The following is a 20,597-nucleotide window of genomic DNA, read 5'->3' as shown; positions in this document are numbered from 1 at the left end:
TGCAATAGAAACCATTGTTCAAGGCACTTCCTGGGAATTATTTAGGGATTATGGTGTCAAAATTGCTTAATCTGGAGGAAATACCTCAGGCCTTCAATTCACATCAGCAAATGTGTATTAAGTGCTTACTCTGTGCCCAGGAATGAGTTAAGCATTGAGGGAAACAAAAAGAAAATGTAAGTATATTGCTGCATAAGCAAAAAGTGTGAGTGGATTCTACTGGCGGAAATAAAAAGTGGGGCATGTGCCTTTGTGCATATATTATTTTCTTCATATCTTATTAATATCGAAGGTGGATCTCCTCCTCTCCTTCCTAGATCCCTCTCAAACAAAAAAGTTTTACTGCAGATTAGTTGTTTGAATGTTTAGTTTCAGGAACAGACACCCTGATGGCTATGAAACCTAAGAAGGAGAAATCATTAAAAATCCACATCTGTCAGAGAGAGCAAAAACAAGAGGAGGCAGGACTTGAAAAGCCTCTCAGATCCTTAAAAGGACTGTTATGAGACATAAGGGGAAAAAAAGAAGAATGGGAAAGTAAACTAAATGGGATGTATTTTGTGTGATTTATTTTAGCAACACCAGAGAGAAAAAAATTGAGCCAGACTTGAGTTTCTAACATTTAGAAACATTTTACCCTTGTTTCATCTTACTTTTTTATCCTACAAAACCAAAAGCTCTCAATCTATTTTTTTTTTTTTTTTTCATTAAATCACCTAGATAGCTCTCTGGTTTCTAAACCCACTCTCACCCCCCTTTTAAGGAAAGATTCAGCCGAGCTTGTTGTTTTAAAAGGTTTCTAATCACAGGAGAACCACGCTCAACTTTGCTCATTTCCTGTGCCAATTAACAGACAGGAGTGGTTGTCTCCCCACTGTTACCACAAGGAATTCCAGGGACTGACCCTTTCAAACTTGACTCCCAGTCCCTGGGAAAGTGGCATCAGTTTGGAAAAGAGGCAGGAAGTTGGAAATCCTGAGGAGTTACAGCCAAAGAGCCTGAGAACCAGGAGGGCAAGACAGCTCATAGGCAAAGAGGGTGGAAGCCCTAGGAGTGAAGGCAGCTTTATTTTTATTTCTTAACTTTATTCTGCAATGAAAGTCTGGGTCCTGGGAATAAAACAACAGCAAAAAATACCTTGTTTTATTGGGCACTCAAAAAGATTTCTGAGCCTGGTGAACACTATATAAATCTGCCAAAAGGGTCCAAGAATTCTGATCCCCAGAGTTTAGATGAAGGGAAAGAAAGCTCTCGAGGTTGGCCCAGGAGGGCTGGAGCAGAGATAAAATGAGAGGCGCAGGATTCTCACTGCAGCCTGGGCTCCACACTTACAGCTGCCCTGACTTCTTCACAGCCCAGAAGGAGGTTAGACAAAGTGAGAAAAGGAGCCTAACAGAGAAGGAGAGACACATCTAAGAGAACCAGAATTCTGATTGATAAGTTGGAATGCCTGAAGCCAAGTTAGGAAAAGCTATTTCCTCTGCTTGATTGATTACCCTAGTCCTCCCTTCTTGACTAAATCTTTGAAACCCCCCCCTCCTGCAGGAAGCCATTTCTGATTATTCTACTATGTCTATTCCACTGTATCTATTGATACTGTGATTCTGTGTAACAAACTACCACAAAAATTAGTGGTTCATAAAAACCACCATTTATGATGTTTTCCAAGTCTATGGGTGGTTTAGGAAGTTCTGCGGATTTGGGCCAGGCTTGAATGACTGCAGCAGGGCTCAGAGCATGAGTCAGGTCAGCAGGCAGGTGGGCTGGTACTTGCTGATCCAGGATGGCCTCGTAGAGACTGACTCAACTCTGCTCCATGTGGTCTCTCATCCTTACCGGAAAGCAGGTTGTTCCAGGCTTGCTCTCATGGTGTGGTATAGTCCTGAGAGAGAAAACATAGCGTCTTGAAGCCAGGTTCAAAAGTGACACAACGTCACCTTCAATTCATTTTATTTGTTAGAATGAATCACAAGGCCAGCCCAGATTCAACAGGTATTGAAATAAACACTGCCTCTTGGTGGGAGCAGTTGCAAAGTCACATTGCAAATGGTGTGGGGGGAGGTTCAGAGATTTGGGCCATTTTCGCAATCAATCTATCACATGAGGCCTCTGCAAATTTGTGAGACCAGAAATCCTGCATGGGATAGACCACAGTGTCCCTTGCTTTGTGTCACTCTCTAATTAATAACTAAGAAGAGCACTGTTTATCCAAATTAATCATAAATACGTGGAGGACAAAGGCATTTTTTTTTCCCTGTGCCATTTATAGAGCTTAACATCATACTAATAATTTTCTTCGTATTTTTGTTTGAGCAGGGGTGGAAAAATGACACCCACAAACCTAGGACATTTAGTATCCAGAGATACTATATACCTAGCATTACATTCATTTTACTTACTGCCTGGTTCTTGGGCTTAAGAAATGTATTGCCTGGGTTCTTGGGTGTAAGAAACCATGAATTTATGAAGACATGTTGGTGAGTGGAACTCAGCAATACATTTCTTTATGATTTTCCTTAAAACAATCTCAAATCCTGCTGAACTGTTGAAATTTATTCAGCTATTACTGGGGTTCTGATACCCTCCCATGGGAATTCAAATATCTGTAGAAAGTAGAGAAAAGGTGCTTGGGCTTTCTTTTGCCACAATTCAAATCCATGTGGTCCCTTGGAGTTGAACAGAACTCTGCTTCTGAGCCAGAGATGGGAAGTGGATGTCTTAGCAGCACCCCACCTCCCTAGGGCATCCAAGAAGTACACTGTGAGTGCCTCCACTTGTATGAGTGTAACCTGTAGACACCTATCTCTCTCTGGAAACAAAAATTTGTTTCTGTTTCCCCCTTGTTGACCTCAAGGGCCTAAATCTCCTCTCTCTCCCCTGCCCAAGACACCAAGCTGAAAGACAGGAAGAACCATGATTTTCCTGTAGACTCTACTTCCAGCCTGCCCAAAACTCTTGAGGCACACTGCTACGTAGCTTAGCTACCTGCTTAAAATACAGAAATAAGGAATATAGGAAGAAAAAGATCAAAATTTCTATCCCAAATTATTTTGTCCTGGCTTTCAAAGAAGTTTCTGGTATTCTTCAAAATGTGCAACCAGATCTATATCTTGTTCACATCTCCCCAATTTCCTCCCTCCCATACTGCTGCTCAGAAGGAAGAAGATGACAACCAGCCCTGGTAACTACCGAAGGGAAGGTCACAAGCGATAACCATATAGGCAGGCTCATAGCAAGATGTTTGAAATATGCCCCAGAGCTATTAGATGAAGTAGCAGATACAGAAATGTACTCCCAAACCCAGCTCTTTGTCTAACTTCAAGTACAAGCCAGCTGTTCATCAGCCCGAGGAAACAAATGCAGGAATAACTAATTAAGGAAAGATGTATCAAGGCTGAACAAGAGGAGAATGGTGTTTTGATGCACAAATACCTGGTCTACATCATAAAATCTTTCTTCCACTTTATGTACCACAACCATGTTGAGCAACTTTAACCCAAGTGGAATTTCTGCAGCTACTCAAGAAGTTGTAAGGTGTGGTTCCGACCCAGTCTTCCAGGATGAGGCAGACCTGGCTAGGGACACATACTGTGAGGAGAGCTCATTCACGATGAAACCATGACTTTCATGCCTCCCTGGATATGTCTCATGAGGGTCTCCCATGTGCTGTGGACTTACTCCTGGGTAAACACTGGCGAATAGAGGACATCTGGCTGTTGCCATCAAGATTTTATAGTCTAGGGAAGAAACCTTTGTCTGAAACTTTCTTGTACCAAAATAGCTTGAAACTTTATTACCCAGAGGAGACATGCAATCTGGGTCCCTTTTGTAGGACTCTCAAATATTAAGAAGGTCCCATCTGTTCTCTTCTCTAAGATTGTTTGTCTCCCCTACTAAGACCCACACAATCTTACATTTCTTCCCACTACTGACTGATTGCTTTAATACCTATCATCATTTTATCAAATTCCTATGATGCTAGGGTGAAGAAACAGGGCAGCCTTTGCCTCACTTTAATTTAAGGCACCACATTGTGGTGGTCACTGGATGTATCCACCATGACAGTCTCTTTCCCGTTACTGTTCTCAGCATTTGGGGTAAAGGAGTTGGGTGACAGGAATAAAATAATGGATTGAAGGAGGAGACATAAGAATCATTGGCTACAGAGGCCAAGCAGGAAATGAAACTAAGTGATGTGAACAGGCAGAATACAGTAGGAGTGAAAGGGAGGCACATCTTCCACGTGAGGAAATTGGCTGTTAAGTTCCAGCCAGTTGTTGCCATGAGGGATTCTGGTCCTATGATTACCAGAACTTCCAAATTGTTCGAGGCTGTGCCAAAATCCAGATTTGATCTGATCTATCTCAATTTTTCAATCTGGAGGAGTTATTAAATGTTTTGTTGTTTCCTTTTAAGCATTGTGTGGGTCACACAAAACATGTCATTGGGTGGGATGTGGCTTTTGGACAGTGGGCTAGGTCTCTAGAACAATGCATCTTCTCTTGCCATGGGATACAGGCCAGTTGAGTAAAATGTAAACCAGAAGGTTCTTTGTCCAAAGTTTAAAATCCAGAGAAGACCTCTGTAGCTCTACCAGTTCACACTATGTCAAAATGACAAAATCTTGCCTTATTCCTGCCCTCTTGTTATGGTTTTCATTGAGGAACTGTGGGTTTGACGAGATAATGTATGCACCTTGCTTTGCCTGGATGGACTACCTGTGCACTTTGGTTGAGCCCCCTTAATGTGTCTCTGGAAATGGTAGGTTTCTGGACCCACCTTCAGTAAGGGAGGCAAAAGGCCAGTACCCCAAGGAGCCAGACTTTAAGCTGGCTTCTAATTAGTTTTCCAAAGCAATAGATCTATTTAGAGACTCCTTCTGTTTCAGTTTAATGAAACCACAAAAAATTTGCAAAACTAAATTCACCAGGACGAGACAATAATAGAAGATTTTTCCTCTTTGGATGCCATGGCTGATGCAAGCATCTTCAGGGAGGCATTGGAGTAAACCCGTTCTGTGTCCTCAAGGTTTTGGGGAATTTGGAGCTGGCAGGGTTCTGCTTTGGAGGACACACACTGTGCAAGCTCCAGAGCCTTTGTGCTTTATGTTCTCCACTGCCTAAAATGCTCTTTTACTCTCATAATTGTAAAAACTTGCTCCTTCATGTTTTTCAGATCCCTGCATGACCTCCTCACAGAGATCTCCCTTACTAACTTACCTGCAATGACATTTCCCATTATTCTTCTTTCTCTCATCATGCTGGAGTTTCTTCACAAAACCTCTCTCTCTCTTCTGTCCATATTATACATTTCTTTACATGTTATTTTTCTTCTCCATTAGAATATTGTATTAGTCCATCTCCATTGCTTATAACAAAATACCTGGAACTGGGTCATTTATAAGAAAATGAAATTTATTGCTTACAGTTCTGAAGGCTGAGAAATCCAAAGTCCAGGGAACACATCTGGTGAGGGTCTTCATTGGTGGTGGCTTTACAGCAATCTAGGGACCTCACAAGACAGAAAATAGTGGAGCAGAGAGAGACTAACCTCTCATGTGCTCTTCTTTTAAATCTCTCAGAGCCACACCCCTCACCACCATTACTAATCCATTCACTACTGCATGGTCCTACAATGCAATCACCTCTTCAAGGCCCCACATTTCAATTACCATAATAGGATTTCCCACCCTCAACAGTTACAATGGGAATTGAGCTTCTAATATGTGAACTTTGGGGACACAATTCAATCAATCCACAGCAAATCTAAACAGAGTGAGGGCAGGGATTTGTACATAGATTCATCCATAGATTCATTACTCTTGTCTAATGCCTAGCACAGTGCATAGAACTATATAGACACTCAAAATACGTGCTCACTGAGTGAATAAATAAATTGTGACTTATTCACTAAAGTGGGATGTACTTTGAGTTGTACAGACCCTGGCTGGGTCTCTCACATCATTTTTTCAGGTGTCACATTAGATGTCATTAATGAACACATGCACTTTCCCAAGTCTGTATTCTACTGGAAATTTATTGTATATACTTTTATTTATCTTAAGTTTTGTCATTTTGATTTAACTGCTTTTGGCAAAATTATGCTTGTGGTATATAAAAAGAAAGACTTAAAATACTTTTCTCTAAATTCCTCAAAATGTACTTGGTACATCAAAAGGCCTTCCTTAAATTAATTTGGTGGTTTAAGTGTTCGTGGATTGAATAACAGTTTCTTTCATTGGTAAGTAGATCTAAAGAAAAGGGAGAAATTTGTAGGGTTTAGTTATTTGGACAATAATAGCTTTGGGCATTGGTTTAGCTATCAATCTGTACAACTCGCCATTTTCTAGTACTGACATTTCATTTTTTTATATTTTTTATTGTACTCATTAGAAGACTGTCTTCAACACAAATTGCAGTTATTTCTCTTTCTTTTTGATAACTGAGATATCTTTTTAAAGCACATTAAGAAACCAAGAAATACTTATCTTTAGGCACTTTCTAAAGCTGGAGCTCCAAATTTTACTTTCTTTTTACACAGCCTACTTGTTACTTTAAAACTTGTAGGCTATGTGAAAAGAAAATCAAGTATATTATCTGTTGCTTTGCCTCCCACGAATTTGTCACCCCTTTTCCCCTTAGTGATGGAGCCACCAAAGATTACTCAAAGCCTATCTCTTTTGAGCAGTGGGAAGCCCCAGAAAGGAGTTAATATCCCAGGACCCTCAAGCGTGAAGCATTACTTCCATTTGGGAAATTAACCACAAATTGGGGTTCTCTTCCTGCATTTATTCTCTAGACCAGCAAGTTACAGGAAGAGACATTGGTGGGGTTTTTCTAAGTACAGTTTAACAAGTTTTACAATAGAAGCTGGTAACATTCAGTAAAAACAAATCAGATGGCTTTCTGTTAGGCAATTAAGTGATCTACTAACAAAGGCTTGACTTAGCAAGCATTCCTTTTCCCTCTAGCAGCTTTTTAGTAACTTTACATATCAATTAGTAACTTGTCTGTCTTTGAGCCAGCAACCTTGCTGTGTTACAATTCTTATCTTGCAACAGAGACTCAATAGCCTGGGGGAAATTTCCTGTCCTTTGCAAGGTCAATGTTTAAAACTGCAAGGCTTTGGAAAACCAGACGCTGTGAGGTATATTTGTTTTATGAATCTTCTACAATTATCCCCTTCACTTTATTTCCATGCAAAAGTAAATATTTTGAAAAGTCAATATTGCATTCTAATACACTGTTGGTAGGTGGTGGTAAGAAAAGGGTAGCTGGAGTTGGGCAAACATTTAAATGATGGTTTATGGCCACTGTCTGTCAAATGATATTGACCTTTGTTTCCACTCTCTAATTACTAACAAAACAAAGTAGGTGTATTTTCTTTAAATGTTTCTCTGTTTGTATGAGAAGGACTGGAAAATATACAGTGATAATTACCAATTAATTTCATTATGTGTTTGGTCCATGTATTCCACTAAAATACCTCTTGTTATTGTGACTAAAGACCTCCTCGCTAAATTCAAAGTATGTTTCGTAATCACCATCTTTCTTCTCTCCTCAACAGTGTTTGCCACTGGCGACCCTTCTTTCCTTCTGAACACACTATTGCCCTATAGCTTCCAAGACTCAGTGTTCTGGTTTTCCTCCTACCTTCATGAAACCCTTTCTCTGCCCTTGGTACAGGCATCTCATCTTCCACTTATCCATTTGATGTTGTCTGTTCTAAGATACAGGCCTAGCTCTCTTCTCTTATTTCATAGTTTCTTTCTAAGCAGGTCTTAGCTACATGCCTTCCTTCAATTACCCGTTATTATGAGTTAGAATCAAATCTCCAGTCCATATTCTCAAACTTTTAGACATCTACTCATTTTAACTTCTATGAAATGTCTCAAAGACACTCCAAATTCAAGTGGTCCAAAACTAAGCTTGTGATCTCATCACATGGTCCTCCTCATAATCTGATCTGTCCCAGATCATGACACCAGCATTCGTCCCATTACACAAATCATTCTTGAGTTTTCTCCCTCCTTTATCTCCTCTCCAAATCAACTCCAGTTTTATTTGCTAAGCAATTTCAATTTTATTCACTTCTCTCCAAAACCATAACCACTACTCTAACCAAAGCTATCATTCTATTTTCTATGGAAAACTGTGTACTACTCCAAATGGGTCTGACAACACTGATTCTAGCCCTCCCTCCATTTTTTTCCCAGTCTACCTGCTAAGAGTAATTCAGAATAGACCCATCGCCACCAGCTTCCAATGCATACCATTGCACTCTAGGTAATGGGGCACATTCATCATTCACAGAGCCCTTCTCTGCCTGGTCTCCATCTACCCCTAAGGCCTCACAGTGAATTTTCTCTTCTTCCATGTAAGCTATACTGACCTTTTGTTTCTGTTCCTTAAAACTTTCCCATCACAGGGTCTTCCACGTGGCATGGTGCTCCATCCTCCCAGGAATTTCTCCTCCTTACCTAATTAACTCTTACTTACCCCTCAGATCTCAGCTCAATGACTACTTCCTCAATGACATTTTCCTCATTTTCATGACCAAATCAAATCCCTTAGCACCTCTCCATTTAGCACTTAACAGAAAACAATTTAATTTTTATTTGTGATAGTATTTGTAATTTTTATTTTTATTTTATTTTTTTTATTTTTTTATTTTTTTTTAGGAGAAGATATTTATTTTTTTTATTTTTATTTTTTTAAAATTTTATTTTGTCGATATACATTGTAGCTGATTAATGTTCCTTTTTTTCTTTTTTTTTTTTTTTTTTTTAATTTTATTTTGTCGATATACATTGTAGCTGATTAATGTTCCGTATTTGTAATTTTTATGTATTGCTTATGGCTTATTAATTATTTATTATGTCTGCTCTCCTCATAGACTGCAAGTTTGATAAAGACAGGGACCCTAACTAGTTTGCCTACCATTATATGTGCACTATCACATAACAGGCATGTCACAAATATTTGTTGAGTGACAGAATAATAAGAACTGCAAAGCAGTATTTATATTTGAATTCTTGTCAAAACTCAGATTTGGGATGTGTGTCCTTTGAGTCCTTAAAAGAAAATAAAAACCAAGGCAATGGTTGTAGCCTAGAGTTGGCAACTCTGATCTCCAAACTTAAAGATTCTCTGGAGCTGCAGTCAGTAGATTCAAGATGATAAAGGAATGGAGTATCTATTAGAAGTCATGGGAACAAGGTCAAGAGAGACCTTGTCCAACTCTTTCCACCCTTTACTTTATCAGGAACCAATAATCCTTAATCTGTTTAATTGGATAAAACCTATTCTTTATAAAAGCTTCTGGTCCCCTGATAGCAATGATTATAGAGCCAAAGCAAGAAACATACTAGTTGGTGATATGGATAGAAAAAATAAAGAATAGAGAAAGGGGAGGGAAACAAAAATTTATAAAGAAAATTGATCCTGGTATCTAAAAAGTAGAACACAAGAAAAAAGCACTTCACAAATGGAAATGTGGAAAATAGTTTCTACAAAACCTTAGCAACTACTGTATAACCTCCCTGTGAGCACATATACATGTGGCCACCATGATCCTGGATTTCAAACAATCTCTCTGACATTCTTATAAAACCACCCCAGATCTCCAAGTTGTTGGCATCCAGTTGATCTCTCCCAGAGTATTACTCACATTCAGAAGTTATATGAGAAATTTCTGGTTGACCATGTGTACTAACTTTTGCCTTAAAATATAAGATCATTGTACACATAGCATATTTCCAGGTTTTAGATAAATAATAGCCCTAGTATTTGTATTTAGAACAAATGGAAAGCAGCCCAATGTGTAAAATAGTGGCAGGTCAATACACACAAGACGTTTTTAAAATGTAGAGATACAGTAAAGCCTTGTGCTAAGGCTAAACTCAGAATGCAGTCTTCCTCTATTTAGGGCCACACACCTTGAAAGCTTTTCATAGAAGTCCTGCAGGACACTCATCCAAGCTCTAGCACTGGCCTCTGGGAATACACCTTCACTTATAGTGATTTTGCTTCTGACTTGCTTGGGGCACTGAGATGAGAGGGAGTGACTGAAATAAACATTTCACTGAACAGTTAGAAACTTGTCATGTAACCATGAGATCATAAACTCATAGCTAGTAGCCCCAATTTATTTCCAAATCATTGTATCTCACTTGTGCAATATTTCTAAAGCATTTTTTAAACAGTTGCCAATGTTTAAATATTAAAAGATTTCACATAAAAGTTCAGATTCTCATCCTCTTATAAAAAATTCTCCTGATGACAAGAATTGTTCAGGCGTGGGTTGTGCATTTTCTAGGTATGGCCTCCAGGATGCCTCAGTCCTCACCATGCCATATTTCCTTCCTTGAATCATTTGTGCTACTGAAATCTATAACAGAAAATATGGAGGTCTTTATGACTTTTTTTTCTTGACTCATAAATAGCTCAAAATTTTAAGGTGTAAGGAATGTATCTGAGACGTCTGAGTTGGCTTCACAATAACAGTCTTTGTGGTCTTTTCAGCAGGCAGCCACTGCTGAAGCTTTCCATTGACCTACTGCCACACCACGTCCTTGTCACACTCTATACCCCCAGGACTCTGCTCTGAACATGTGTCAGCAGCAAACAGTTCGCTTGTTCCACCCATTACTGAATTTAGAAATAAAGACAAGGAACACTCTCCAAGACAATAACCACTTGTTGAAAGGTGGAAATCACGGGCTTGTCCAGTCACACGGAACATTCTTTCTCTTTGAGAGTTTTAAAAATCTCTTGCTTTTAGGTACAGTGAAGATTATGGGCACAATAAAGTATAGAATGACATATATCTTAGGCTTCAATCTCAAGGACTCATCTAGCAGTAGTGAGCAGTACCACGTTTAATTAGTTTTTAATACTTGTCTTTTGGGGACTGATTTCTCCCATTTGATTGTACAGGTTGATTGTATATGTGTCATACAAAAGTCATGAGAAAGATATTTAGACTCTTCTCTGGAATTAAGCAAAAGAAATATTTGGTTATTAAAATGTGGTAACTGGGCCTGAGATCATGCACATATATTCTTTTCTAGTTGCAGCCAAAATCAGGCTTGGGGATTTCCGATGAGCTCTTTTTTGGTGGTGTTTGTTATTAGAGAAAAATATATCTTTCTGCTACATACTTAGAAAACCAGATGTCATCACTTGATTATTCATTTGCTAGTACAGCTTATTTTATTTATTAAAGAGAGGGCAAGGTTGAAATTGGATCTATGCAACGCATGTCCGTGGCTTTATATGTTTGTGGGTAATAAAGAGCCTTCAGTGTGCAGGGTTGACTTTCTAGGCTGTAACTGGCATCGTTCTGATTTTCCTTTGGATGAGCCAACAGTGTTACATAGCCTGTAGCTTTAAATAAGAAAACACCTATGAGGATGAGGAGGATGAGAGGGTCAAAGGTTCCCTATGGAAGCAGTAGGGGAGGGAGGAGGAAGGGGTGGTTTTTTGTTCAGTCACGGAAAATGGACATGTGTCTCATGATAGCCACAGTTCAAGTAAACATAAACTCTGAGCCAGACATCATACCCATTATTTCCTCAGTGCTAGCAGTACCAAACCAAAATCTAGTTTTATTTGGCTAACCCCAAAGTAGGATGTGGGTGCCAGCCTTGAAAACCACATGATCAGGTTTCCAGCAGACACCACTAGGGCTATGCTTTTGTCCCAAGCAGGGAAGTCGTAAAGGCATTACTCCTCACAGCACCATCATTATGTTTAGCAAACAGATGCAACCATAACAACAGCTAACTTCAGAAAGAAGTCAATGGGGTCCTTTGCCCTTTAAGTGTAGAACCTGAGATATCTCCATATATAACTCTACTGAGAGAAGAGACATTTCTAAAGGGGTGGAAAAATGGAACCCAAGGCATAGGCTCTGGGTGGCAGGGGATATTCGCCCATCTTCCTGTGGATTCTGGAGCCAACCAATCTGGAATCCATGTCTAGAAGCAACACATAGAATTCCTTGGAAATTCTTTTTTTTCCAAGCAGTCATCCAGCAATGAACAAAGCAGTAACTGACATGTAGTTTGACCAAGTCACCATTCTGTCTTTCTTTAATAAGGAAGATTCTTCCTTGTGAAAGGACACAGGATCATTCCAAACACCTCAAGTTTTGTAAGCCTCGAGTCTGGGTGTGCTGCTTCAGAGATTTTCATGGTGTGAAGTTTTATTTATTTACAGTGGAGTTGTTGATTTTCCCCCACTCTGTGGATCCAGGGAGGGATGGACAGATGATAGAGTTGGGTGCCCCGAGTTAATGACTAGCTCTATATTCACAAGCTCGTTTACTTTTGTCCTCACCTGATGCCTCAATGCTGCCAATGACTGGGAATTAATTTTATTGAGGACCACTCAGTTCCTTAAAAGAAAAACTGCTCACTTGGCTGGAAATGCTTTGACAGAAGGCACAGCAGCCGGTCATATTTGAACACTGTGTCTTCTGGTTTTGGGGGCAGAGGGGGAGTGGTGAATTAGGAAGGAGGAGGGAACCAAGCAGTCATTTCATATGAGCTATTATGGGGTGGCCCAAATCACAACAGAATCCTTCAACAGGCTCCCGTGCTAAAGGCACAGCCTGCTGTCCCCTTTCCTGCCACTCCCCGCTAAATCTGTGCGTGACCCCCCAGCGCCCTTCCCAACAATCAACTCCCCATAAGAAGGTAATCATCTTATGGTGAATTGGAGAAGAAGAAAAGGTGCTCTAGGAAAATGTTATGATAATAGAAAACTCTCCAGTGTTGTAACCATCTGGTGTGCTGCGGTAACAAAGAAGGCGATCATTGAGTGCCCGGGAACTTCTTTTGGCCTCGGATAATGGGCGCTCACACTGATTTGTGTCCTTCATGAGAGTAATTCGCCATAATTTCACACCACATCTGCACCACATTTCTTCCATCAATAGAGCCTTACACAGAAGTCACCACACTTAATTAAGTCCCCATCATTCTCCTCCAAAGAACAGGAAAGTTTGTGTAGAGGCCAGAGCAGCAAAGAGGCAAGAATGAGATTTTAGTGATTCTTGTTTTGTGGGAAAAATGGAGATTGATGAGGCGCTCATGCCACCAAGGCTTGGCTGTGGGTGGGGCGGGGTGGGGATGTGCCTCGACAGCTTTAGGCTGGACAACAGCTGTGTATAAGCTCAGGCAGGCGGCCCTGTGGCCAGGCGTGCTCGGGGAGGGGATGGAGACCCCATTGTCCCATAATCTTGCTTTTGAAATAGTGCTACAATTGATTCGATCTGATTTCTAAGGTGCTGTCACCAGAGCATCATTAAAAGTCCTTTAAGAAACTGGAGAATAGACTGGATCACCGAAGGCGGCTTTGTCAGCCCTTCTCTGCCTGTCTTTAATGTGCTTTCCCTTCCAGCTGACAGAAGGGGCAAAGCCTGTAAGCTCAGAACAATTAACATGGACAATTTCATTTTTTCTTTAATCAACAACACAAAGTTACTGGGAGAATCAAAGCCAGGCTCTTTTGAAGACAGGAGTTTTAAAATCTTTATTTCAGCATCTTCTTGGGGGTGAGAATAACAATTCCACATTCTTATGGTTGGCCATAAGATACACTTTACTAAAAGGTTTATTAGCTGTTTTGTGAGTGTGTGTGTGTGTGTGTGTGTGTGTGTGTGTGTGTGTGTGTTCTCCAATAAACCACTCCTAGAGGCTTAAAAGTCTCCTCCTCCTCGAGGCTGTATAAGCAGCAGACAGCAATAGAGGCTGAACCTCATGAGAAGGACATTCATTAATCAACAGCCCAAGTACCAATGGATGAAAGCAGATTCCTCCAGTCTCCCAACTATCTTACTCCATAAGTAAATTAGCGACTCTTTATCCTCCCTTTTAATGATAAGCAGAGAGCCAGTGTGGGGACCTCTAAGATATTTCTCACAACAAGTGTCAAAATACCCTGAAAGCTCGCGGGGGTCCACCTCCCACACACAGTATGCCCTTCATTTGTTTATCTAAATGCTGACAAATTGCAGTATTTTAACAGCCTATCTGTGGGCTTGGCTTCATTTGCATGGCGTGCCCCCTATCTTTGAGCCGATAATGAGGCTCGACATAAAGCCCTCATTGAGGGCTCTGGGGAGCCTGACAGTGATGAATACTGAGCAGGAGAATTAGGTGGTTTAGAGAAGAATATGCTATTGTGCACAGCCCGTATCCCTTTATCTTCCCTGCTGCTCATTTTCAGGTCTTTCAAGGAAACTGCCTCCATAACCTTTCTAGCTCGTGTCTTTCACTCCACTCTTGCTTTGAATGGGCACCATCTTCCACATCGTCAGCTCAGCCCTGTGCTATTTTAGTTGCTATAATTATGATCCTGTCTTATCCTATGAAATGCTAGAGGTTTCCTTTCACTGGGTGAGTCACTGAGAAAAGCTGCAAAGCATTGTCCCAGGAGCATTTGGCCCCTCCACCTCCAGATTCTCAGATACTCTCTTTTGCATTGCAGAATCCAGCCACCTTCTGTTGAAAACATTCGGCCACTGTCCCTAGACAGAGTTGTTACTCAGTACACTGTTAAGGTGAGGATGATGTTTAGAAATTTACAGAAATTCATCATTTTGAAATTAGGTGCTCAAGTATCTATAATTTCAACCAATGGTGCTTATATTTTTAAATTGAACACAGAGAGAATTTAGGTGGGTTAGAATGAGTGCTGTTACATACAGCATTTCTCCAGGGAAGAGTGGATGCTTTGCCATCCTGGAAGGCAGTTCTCAATATGATATGTGGGAACAGGAGGTTTTGGTGATGAAACAATGGATGTCAGTTTAATATGTTTGGAGAGGATCTTATAGATAGATGGATTTGACTGATCACTTCATTTTCAAAATAAGGAAATAAGGGAAGAGGCCCAGAAGGTGAAGTGATTTGTCCAAAGTCACATAGCAAGTGTGTGAACTATCCCTGTCTCTTGCTGTGGTCTAGGAAAGACCTCATGCACTAGCTGAGTGAGCTCCCAGAAACACACACACACACTGTGTGTGTGACCATTTACGGGCACCCTGAAATCCTACTTTCTTGGTCTTCCCTACTCTTCTCTATACATTTTCCAATGGGGTGGACAAGACCTTGGATCTACTAGAAGTCAGTGAGATGGTCAGAAGAGCTATCAAGCTGATGGACAAAGAGTCTGCAAGATAATGGCTGAGATTCGATTCACCTTTCTTATTTCTGATACTGTCAAACTCCAAAAGCTCTTCAGAGTTTGTAATGCTTAAATGTCTGTAATAGATTTATGTCTAGGTCCTCATTTTTTAAAATAATGCCCTTTATTTTATCCAATTATTAATTTAATATATGCTCATCGTAGGACATGTGGAAATCAGAAAAATACATTTTACTCCTCACCATTTCTGATCATGTCATCATCTCATCATTCTCTGTATTAATGTATTGTTTTGTATGTCCTCACTTTTTCAAATACATCAGCCTTCTGTTCTTAGTATAATTTTCAAGGCTATATATTTCTTTCCACTGAAATATCTGATTTAAAAAAACCCCAAATACTATAGAGTACGTACTATGGGTCTAAGAAGTACTGTTTACATAACTGGTAATAGAAGGCTGGCAGGTCCCATGGAAGAGGTGAACAATAATAATTTTACATGTAGTGATAGGTTTGTGTGCAAAAGAAAAGTGAGAATTGTTATTACAGAAAATTACTCAGTTAAGTTATTGGTTTAACTGGAAAGTCATACGGTTTCCTTTTCTGCATTTTCTGTATGTAAGAACCCATAAGATATGTTGTAGGGCAGGGTCAGACAGAATAAAGAGCACATGCTTTCAAATTTTGGCTCCATTCATTACTGACTGTGTAAATTTAGGGAAGTTGCTTAGCCTAACTCATCATCTCTTCATCCACAGAAGATGAATAACAAAGCCTTTCTCTTTGAAGACTGTTAACAATGACTTAGGATAATGTGTTTTAGCCAGTTAGCACAGTGTCAGGCAAACAAGGAAGTCTTTGCAAGGGTAGGAGCTTAATAAAGATTCTTGTGAAATCTCCCAGATTTCATCTCTGTGATAGATTCTCATACCTCTAGGAGAGTGTTGGTGAAGTCTAAGTTATCCTGGTAGCTTGGCAGGAGAGCAGCTGATTAGTTTCCATTGTGAGGATGGATTTGCCACTCCTCTGTATAAAGCCTAGAGACATGCCCCTGGGCACTGCTTCGAGGGACATTGGGAGAATGGAAGTAAAAACCATCTGTCCTACTGGGATGAAGAAGTGATTGATAAAATTTTTGATAAAGTTCAGCACTCATTCATGACAAAGGCCCTCGATAAGTTAGGTATAGAGGGAAAGTATCTCAACATAATTAAAGCCATATATGCCAAACCCACTGCCAATATCATCCTGAATGGGGAAAAGCTGAAAGCTTTTCCTTTAAGAACAGGCACTAGACAAGGATGCCCACTCTCACCACTCCTATTCAACATAGTGTTGGAAGTACTAGCCAGAGCAATCAGAGAAGAGAAGGAAATAAAGGGCATCCAGATTGGAAAAGATGAAGTCAAACTGTCCCTGTTTGCAGATGACATGATCCTATATATCGAACAGCCTAAAACCTCTACAAAAAAACTGTTGGAATTGATAAATGATTTCAGCACAGTAGCAGGATACAAAATCAACACACAAAAATCAGTAGCATTTATTTTCTCCAATAGTGAACATGCAGAAGGAGAAATCAAGAAAGCCTGCCCATTTACAATAGCCACCAAAAAAATAAAATACTTAGGAATTGAGTTAACCAAGGAGGTGAAAAATCTCTATAATGAGAACTACAAACCACTGCTGAGAGAAATTAGAGAGGATACAAGAAGATGGAAAGATATCCCATGCTCTTGGATTGGAAGAATCAACATAGTGAAAATGTCCATACTACCCAAAGTGATATACAAATTCAATGCAATCCCCATCAAAATTCCAAAGACATTTTTCTCAGAAATGGAAAAAACTATTCAGACATTTATATGGAACAATAAAAGACCACGAATAGCCAAAGCAATGCTCAGCAAAAAAAATAAAGCTGGAGGCATAACACTACCTGACTTTAAGCTATACTACAAAGCTATAATAACCAAAACAGTATGGTACTGGCATAAAAACAGACACACTGACCAATGGAATAGAATAGAGAATCCAGAAATCAACCCACACACTTACTGCCATCTGATCTTTGACAAAGGCACCAAGCCTATTCACTGGGGAAGGGACTGCCTCTTCAGCAAGTGGTGCTGGGAGAACTGGATATCGATATGCAGGAGAATGAAACTAGATCCATACCTCTCACCGTATACTAAAATCAACTCAAAATGGATTAAGGATTTAAATATACACCCTGAGACAATAAAACTTCTTAAAGAAAACATAGGGGAAACACTTCAGGAAATAGGACTGGGCACAGACTTCATGAATACGACCCCAAAAGCACGGGCAACCAAAGGAAAAATAAACAAATGGGATTATATCAAACTAAAAAGCTTCTGCACAGCAAAAGAAACAATTAAAAGAGTTAAAAGACAACCAACAGAGTGGGAGAAAATATTTGCAAAATATACATCTGACAAAGGATTAATATCCAGAATATATAAGGAACTCAAACAACTTTACAAGAAGAAAACAAGCAACCCAATTAAAAAGTGGGCAAAAGAGCTAAGTAGGCATTTCTCTAAGGAAGATATCCAAATGGCCAACAGACATATGAAAAAATGCTCAACATCACTCAGCATCCGGGAAATGCAAATCAAAACCACATTGAGATACCATCTAACCCCAGTTAGGATGGCTAAAATCCAAAAGACTATGAACGATAAATGCTGGCGAGGCTGCGGAGAAAAAGGAACTCTCATACATTGTTGGTGGGACTGCAAAATGGTGCAGCCTCTATGGAAAATGGTATGGAGGTTCCTTAAACAATTGCAAATAGATCTACCATACGACCCAGCCATCCCACTGTTGGGAATATACCCAGAGGAATGGAAATCATCAAGTCGAAGGTATACCTGTTCCCCAATGTTCATCGCAGCACTCTTTACAATAGTCAAGAGTTGGAACCAGCCCAAATGCCCATCATCAGATGAGTGGATACGGAAAATGTGGTACATCTACACAATGGAATACTACTCAGCTATAAAAACGAATGAAATACTGCCATTTGCAACAACATGGATGGACCTTGAGAGAATTATATTAAGTGAAACAAGTCAGGCACAGAAAGAGAAATACCACATGTTCTCACTTATTGGAGGGAGCTAAAAATTAATATATAAATTCACACACACACATACACACATACACACACAAACCGGGGGGCGGGGAGGAAGAAGATATAACAACCACAATTATTTGAAGTTGATACAACAAACAAACAGAAAGGACATTGTTGGGGGGGGGGAGAAGGGAGGGAGGTTTTGGTGATGGGGAGCATTAATCAGCTACAATGTATATCGACAAAATAAAATTAAAAAAAAAAAAAAAAAAAAAAAAAAATTTTTGCACTCTTTCTTTGCAAGTCAATGACTGGGGTATTCCCACGTCTGGATATGCTGCTCCTATAGGCATTTGAGTGGACATATGTACTGGCATTTAAGTGCTAATTTTAGCTTTGGAAAGAAAGAAAAGGAGATTAGCATTGGAAACTTTATTAAAAACACTGATTGAAGATGTAACATAAGGAAAATAGACAATAGTCCTCCCAGTTCAGTATAACAGTGCCACTCTCACTGTGGAACCCAAGACAGCGTATACATTTACTGGTCCCACTTAAAAAAATAAATAAAATGTAAAAAGATCCAAATTATTTGAGAGTGTAGCATAATAGAATGCATTATAATGGTCAAAAAACTAATGTATTAAACTGAACTAGTATTCGATTTATTTCCTTATAAAATGCGTGACCCTCATGACAAATGATTGGTCTTTTGTGGACAAATCATCAGTCTACTTTTAAATATATTTTTTAAAATTGTTCATTTAAAAAGCATATTTTCAAATGTATAAACCAACATGATACTTATAATAGCTTGAATGATAAAACTTACAAGAAGGAAACCTGGCCTACAGCTTCTGTTCTACTTTGGTTATATTTATGTAAACATACACATCTTTTAGATGATGAATAATACAATTGGCCTTGAACAAGAAGAGGTGCTTCTTCTGAAACAAAACCCTGCTAGGTTTCCCCTATTATCTCCTTTTACTTTCTTCCTCAGCAATAGAATCCCCAACATAGCTAGGCAAGTGGCTTCCTAGATTAAGACTCCATTCCCTCACCTTCCTTGAGGTTGGGTAACCATGTAATAACCTCTGCCCATGAGATGTAATTGGAAAGAAGTTTGTACCTGTTCTTGGAAGTGTTTTTGGACTTGTCTTCTTGCATGCTAGCTGGAATGTGGTAGGAAAAAAAAGGAGCTCCCACAGTTCCATAATTACCTTCAACCATGAGGTACCTTGTCAATGGCAACTACATGCAACAGAACAGCAAAACAGAAAAAATCTTGAGTCTCTGACACCATGAAGCATTAGACCGTAATTTTAGCACTTATTTATTTCCAGAATCTGCAAATGTCAAGGAAAATGTACACTTCTATTTTTTTTTAAGCAACTGTTATTAGGATTGTTTGCTTTTTTGCAGATTGGGCCTATGCTTAACTTATATATCCAGACCAGGCATTTCCTTTTAAAATTTAAATAGTTATCAGGTTTTCTGGAATCTTTCTGCATCATATCAATGATTTGTATTGTGGGGGTGTATCTGCTGCCTCTCTGTTTAGGACCCAGGGACACACCCCCAACATTACTTTGAGGGAGAAGGAAAGGGGGTGCAAAGCCCATTACTATATGTTTTCCAGCTCGTACAAAATTCCATTGTGAAAATTAATTCTTCTGAGTAGGGATCAAATGTTTAGTATTGGATGGTACCCCAGATAAATGTCAGAAGGTCCAATTACTACTTATCAACTGCTCAATTAACTAGCAGTGTTTGGAACCCTTGGTTTCTGGTGAGCACTGTGATAAGCAGTATTCAAAGTATATGGAAACATGGTTTTTGTACTAAAAGATTTTCACTGGGAAATTGAAACCAAGAATAATTGAAACAAATTGATTACTAGGGATGTAACTTGTAGCAAGTGTTTCTGAGGCAGGAAGATCTGGGTGGGTCACAGTAGTTAAGAATAGTGTCACACAGACAAGGAGAGATGGCAGTGGGCTGTAGGGATTTCACACAATATGTGGGGAAGAAGAGAGCAAAAATGTGAAGACAGTAGGAATCCACTTACTCAACAGCCTCATCTGTACCAGGCTTTGCTGGGTGCTCGGAACGACAAAATCAACCTCTGGCAAGTAAATTTTCCTTACTGTAGCTTAGCTTCCTTATCTGCAAGATATAGGAAATAATAGAGTTCTATCCATGATTAAAAGTGTTAGGACATGTGAAGCACTTAGAATGATGCCTGGTCTATAGTACATACTCAATAAATACAAGCTATCATTATGGTTATTATTTTTAGAGGATCTCAAAGGCTAATGAGGTTAACCACATATAAA

Source organism: Cynocephalus volans, chromosome 1 (assembly GCF_027409185.1).
Source record: "Cynocephalus volans isolate mCynVol1 chromosome 1, mCynVol1.pri, whole genome shotgun sequence".
Taxonomy (NCBI): Eukaryota; Metazoa; Chordata; class Mammalia; order Dermoptera; family Cynocephalidae; genus Cynocephalus; species Cynocephalus volans.
This window is presented reverse-complemented; position numbering follows the sequence as displayed.